Source organism: Cricetulus griseus, chromosome 2 (genome assembly GCF_003668045.3).
Source record: "Cricetulus griseus strain 17A/GY chromosome 2, alternate assembly CriGri-PICRH-1.0, whole genome shotgun sequence".
Taxonomy (NCBI): Eukaryota; Metazoa; Chordata; class Mammalia; order Rodentia; family Cricetidae; genus Cricetulus; species Cricetulus griseus.
The window spans coordinates 441,204,778-441,210,777 of NC_048595.1; the positions used below are offsets into that span (position 1 = coordinate 441,204,778).

The window sequence follows — 6,000 nt, forward strand, 5'->3', positions numbered from 1 at the left end:
AATGTCATCTTTTTTGGTTGATAAAGAAAGCCAATTGATTTAGAGTGTGTTTTTTCTGTTGGGGTGGGGGCAGGAAATCTGTGCGCAGGAAATAGCTCTGCCTTCCACGGATGGCACTGGTGGCCCATTCTTAGCTCTGGATGATCTAGGGCATCTGTCGCCCTTTCCATAGCTGCCGCCCAGCTCCACTTGGCCTTCAAGCATAGTCTCTGAGGGAGGGGAAGCATATTCATGCAGATATAGCAGGCTCTCCTCAGCGGTGCAGGTTTCACCTGTTTGCAGCTAATGGCTGCAGCCCTTGTGAGAAGCAGTACCATTTCATATCGGAGATGTGGGAGTTAAAAAGCCTAAGGGGATTTCTGAGAAACCAAAACTATGGCAGTCCCACCCTCCAGCTGCAGACCAGAGTGGCCTGTGTGCTATATATACCTCTCCCCACAGGGCAGTGTGAGCCTTTGACCCAGGGGAGGGCAGCCTACAGGCCTTAGCCAAGCCACTGTGCCTCTGTGTAGGACCACCCTTACTGTACTGGGTGACAGATTGGGGCCCAGCTTGCAGCATGCTGAAGAAAAATTTTTACCTTGCATGTGTTTACATACAAGGCAAGAAGCCTTCCAAGTGATGGGCTGTGTTTTCCTTGTAAACAGGTTTATTACTTCTGAGGGCCATGTACATAGTTGTTTACTCGTGTTGCTTATTTAATTGTAACTTTATGCAAAGCCATTTTAATGTATGACTTCTGTGCAGTGTCATTTCATCTAGAGTTATAAACATTATTGAGCTGTTATTCACTTGAGAAACTGGTGCTGGGACACTGAAGAAGATTGCTACTTAATGGACATTTTTGTGATTCCTGTCCATAACTGACTTGGCTTGGGGGGTGGGGATGCTCACTGTCTCAGCAGGAAACTCCCAGGTGAGCCAGCCACACCCTGGTGTAATTGGAGCCTCACTTAATTTGTTCCCTGCTCATCTTTGAACAGGGCCTCCTTCTCAAACTGGACTTTCAGTTTGCAAAGACTGAAGGTGACAGTCTAGTGTAAAACGAGGGCTCTGTATTCCTTGGGAAGCTTTCCACTCTTGGACACTGATTATATTCTCCTTAAATAAATGGTCATCCAAATGAGAGCTTGTTATCCATGTGCTTTGGGGTGTTGTTGTTGTTGTTGTTGTTGTTGTTGTTGTTGTTTGTGTCCCACTTAAACCCTGGCATTGTGGAGTGGGGCCATTAGGTTATTTTGATTGCAAGTTAAACAGGATGACCATTCAGGACTAGGTAGCTGGGAAGGCGGGAACCTCACATTTGTGTTCTTTCCACTCCACAGTGACAAGAAGCCTCCAAATAAAGTTACAGTTTTAAAGATTGTTGCTTTGATGTGTGTGTGCCTGTGTTAGTTTTATGTGCACCATGTGTATGCAGGTACTCACAGAGGCCAGAAGGTGGTATTGGATGCCCTGGAACTGGAGTTACAGGTGGTTGTGGGCCACCACATGTGGGTGCTGCAAACCGAACTTGAGTCCTTTGTAAAAGCCTTTAGTGTTCTTGACCACTAAGCCATCTCTTCAGCCCCAAGTGATAGGTGTTAAATCAAACATGGGAACCCTCACCTCACACACAAATGTCTTGTGCTGTGTAGAAGAAACAGCTGAGGCTATGCCTGTAGCAGTGCCTTTCTCCAGGGATGCTGCAGGAATGTGCAGCTGCTGTCCATTTGCAACTGCCCCCTGTGTCCCTCTCACAAAGAACAGAGTCCTTGGTCTTCAATGAATCCTGGTTGAGACTTGTCTGAGCTCCATCCAGCTGCTGGACCATTGACCTCAAGGCATAGAAGAGTCACTTCACTTGGTCCTCACACTTTTCTACTCCTTCACAGGAATTTTGCAAGTGCTTAGGAATGGAGTGAGGTAATCTGCATGCCCTGTGACCTGCCTTGTTGCACAGGGTGCCCATGTGCATGGGTTACCTTCCTCTTGTTTAACTTTGACACAAGTCACCATTACCAGTGACTTTATTTCTCTCCTCCCCCAATCACAGGTTCCTCAAGAGTAAGGAATTGTTTTCTAGGCTATAACTTCATTTCTTCAGGATCTGGGTCCAACTCTTTTTTCTTTTTGTCCTGTCTGGGTACCCAAAGTAGATGGATTTGCAGAGTCCTGTTTCTTTTCTTACTAATAGTATAAAGGTCTATTTGAGTAGAAATGAAAAAAGCAAAGCAAGAAAAATAAAAGCCAGCGGCCCAGCTCAGCGGCCAGTGGGCTTGTCACGTATTAATTTTTCATCGCTGTGGCAAGTTGTACATACATAATCACTTGATTGCAGTGGGAGTTAGGGAGCTCCTATGGTGTCATTTGCATAAATCTTGTTAAGTCAATGGCAGTTAATGAAGTACAAATGAGCCCGGAGAAGGTGACATGCAAATCGTGGGTGGCAGATGGGAGGTCTGTTTGGGGGACGGCAGCTGTGTACTCTCCTTTCTTCTTTCTCTTTAGCATTTTTTAATCTCTATATTTGAGTGCAGATACACAGCCCTGAGCCTCCTCCCCTCCCGTGGACTCCCAGCCAGGGCCTAATGCTCATGCTGAGAGTCAGGGATGGCAGGAGCATGCCTCACACACGCCCGAGTACACGCTAGTAGGCGTGAGGTCACTGCAGCTCGTCACACTTCCACAATTGAATTTGGATTTCGGTTGGTGGGGAGAAACCAAACCAAGCCTGCGCACAAGTCTCAGAGATTCCAAACATGAAAGTACTGTTTCTGCCTAACTGACTTCTGTTTGGGGAGCTTTTCTCCATTCTTCATGCAAGCCAGCTGCAGGTAGATTGCCTCAGCGTCCCATCCAATGAGCCTGCCAAACCCAGAGCTGCTTTGCTGTTGAAATCAGGCTCCGGTGAAGACTCCATCTTGTCAGACCCACAGGCCTGTCTCAACTTTGCCTGAGATGTCCTCACTTGGGGGAGGTTTTGTAAAGCCCTGCAAAACACTGCTTCTGCCTTCTGCTTTTAGAAGCTGTGGGCTTGCTAGTGGATCCATGGTTCTGATACTTTGAGAGGATCTAGTCTTCACCAAAGAACCCCAAAGAGGTGTGTGTAGAGAGAGCCTGAGCCCTGCGGCAGGCTGGTGCTGGGTCCTCGCTGCCCACATCCTTGGGGTTCCTTCAAGCAGTTTTCAGTTCTTTGGATCTCATCCTCCATCTGTTGTGACTCAGGAGACACATCTCTGCGATTGTGGAAGAACCTATCTTGTGGCACTGACTCAGTGTCCTAACGTGGGGGTGGGGGCCTCAAGTCCAGGAGAACAGTGGTTACCCTAGTCCTAATATTATAGTGCCCCCTCCAACTTCCTCCTGCCCAGGGGGCTTGAGAGATGGGGTGCTGTGGTCTGTCAGAGTAGTGTGGGGTGTTAGTTAATTTTCTTATCACTATGACAAAATACCCCTCAGAAGAACCTAAGGGAAGGAAGTGTCCATCATGGCAGCAGGAGTGTGGGGCAGCTGGTTACATTGTACCCATAGTCAGCAGACAGAGACAAAGGCTTGTACTCAATTCTTGTCTTGTCTTTTTTTTTCTTTTTTATAATATCTGTAATCTGTAATCCCCGCCCCTCAGATGATGTTGGCCACATTCAGTGGGGCTTTTCTTTTCAGTGGGATTACTCCCTAGAAATGCCCTCACAGGCACACCTGCCCAGAGGTAGGGCTCCTGGGTGACACTAAATCCAGTCAGGTGACAGTGAAGATTAAGCATCACATACCTTCACAGGCTGTTTCCTGTTAGTGGCAGAGGCTGCGTCCCATCTTTGCACTGATGTCACTTACTTGCCAGTGTAGGGGAAAGATGGTATGGGAGAATGGGAGAATCTGCCTTTGGGGCGCAGTATTTCAGTGCAGGTGGCTGCTTCTCCTGAGAAGGAAAGAGTATGGGATGAATAGCCTGGTTACCTCTCTAGTATATGGTGTGTCTAGGGCCCCCTTCTGGGCCATCAGGGGAAGCGTTCCTCCTCTGGCCTACATGAAAATAGCAGAAGGCAAGCAGAGTCATTCTGAGGTAAATGGTCATGACTGGAGTGTGCCTTCAGCTGTGCCTGTAGTGGTCCTTTATAGATGTTGGGATATCCTCAGACTGAGAGATTTCTCAGACAGCAAGGCTGCCACAAGGACACTTGACCAGTGAAGGGGCTGCCTGGCTGGCAGCTCCCTTCTCAAGGCTGCCAGAGTAAGGGAATAGCCTGTTAGATGTGAATTACTCACAGAAAACATTTTATGAGTGCTCACAATAAAGCCTTAGCAAAAGTTCAGTACTAAATTCAACATTTTAATTTTCAAGCCATACAAAAAGGTTTCACTATAGCATTTTCATTTTGTTATGATTTTCCATTCTAATAGTACTTAACAGCATGTATAGTACTTAACAGCATGTATAGTATCTGGCATTGCCCAGCCCTGCTGAACTCCTGTCCCTATGTCTCAGGGAGGAATGGGTTCTCTTGAGCTGTCTCAAAAACTTCTTGTTTGGAAATGGGAACAGTGAGCACCCTGGGGTGTGTGGCCTGGCTCTCAGACTGGAGACCACAAAAGATCATTAGGGTGTCTATAGTGTATGCTACTACTTCTTCATTTGTAACACTGAAGAGTTCAGGGAATGTTGGTATTAGATTCTACACATACCTAGTACCAGAGCTGTGTTTGTAGAATGGTGTAAATGAAAACATTCAACGGCATTAGGTGTACACCAGACCCCTCCCTCACCTAGGACACTAACTCCTGTGTCTCTCTCTGTTTAGAGCAACAGCATTCCTGGCCACAGTGCTCCGGGGTGTGGTTTGCAGTTGCATGCCCCTGCCACACTCAGCCATGCTCACCCCGGACCGCAGATTCCCCTGTGGACCTGCTCCACTGAGAAGGGGGACATCTGAAGGAGTCTTCAATGGTATCCATCCTAGGCTTTTCAAGAAAGACCTCACACAGTGACATTTTTATCAGTTTGTAGCAAAAGTACATTTCCCTTTCCTTCATCTCAGGAAGAGAATTTATTTTTAGCTGAGTCACTGAGGCCAAGTTTTAGAGCCAAGTACACCGTTTTCCCTTGATACCAACACTCACACTATAATTAAATATATGGAAGCTTGATGAAATTTAAAGTGGACATGGGAGTGCTTGGGAAATATTTTCATGGTTTTCTTCATTTCCCTAGAAGTACCTCATAGCAAACTTGTTTGTAGACTGGGGAAAATGGAAACAGACCCTCACCTGCCATACTGACCCCTGCCTCTCTGCCTGTGGGGGCAGCATTAGCATCGGCCCAGGGCTCCTGAGTGCAGTCTGTCTTGGGATGCGGGCAGTGATGAGCTGAGCGCTTCCTGTGCATGTGAGAGGCTTCCGATGTGTTACTGCTTTAGATAAGAACCCTGCTTAAACTTCACCTGCCGGGGCCCTGTTACACATGAGGAGTCTGTAGCACTAACAAACGGAGGAGCAGGGATTCAACCCTCGCAGCCTTCAGCAAGTCTTCCCAACTGTATTTCCCATCTAATACTGTGTGTGCATCACCGTATACTCTTCTCAAGGGTGCCAGTGGTCATGTCTTCTTCTGTGGGAACAGGACGTGGACCAAATGAGGTCTTGTAGTGCTACCCTGAGGTGGATGATCTAAGTCAGGGTTGAGTTTGTAAATTGAGCATCTGTTTGCCTGGAGCGGCTGCTGCTGCTGCTGCTGCTAATGATGCAGGCCCAGGGTCCATACTTTTGAGTTTCCCTTATCTAGGCATGTGGGGTCTCTTGGGACTTCTCACCCGTGAGGTTCAAAGTCAATCTGATGAGATGTGGTATCTTCCTTGTTCTTCCGCCAACACCTTGTTGAAAATTGGGGTCTTTCTGCTCCCCCCTGTTGTGTGCACTCATGATGGAATGCTGTCTCCGCGGTGTCTGAAGGGCAGGGAGGGAGTGGAGAGGAGGGCACGGTGGAAGCGGTGAGGGTGGTGATGGTGGAAGCGGTGAGGGTGG

General features: G+C 47.7%; 1 protein-coding gene across 9 annotated transcripts in view; it reads left to right on the forward strand.

Moving 5' to 3' along the window:
• Positions 1 to 6,000, forward strand: part of Agap1 (ArfGAP with GTPase domain, ankyrin repeat and PH domain 1) — a 459,921-nt gene that overhangs the window by 220,306 nt on the left and 233,615 nt on the right. The gene's annotated exons all lie outside the window — the stretch shown is intronic.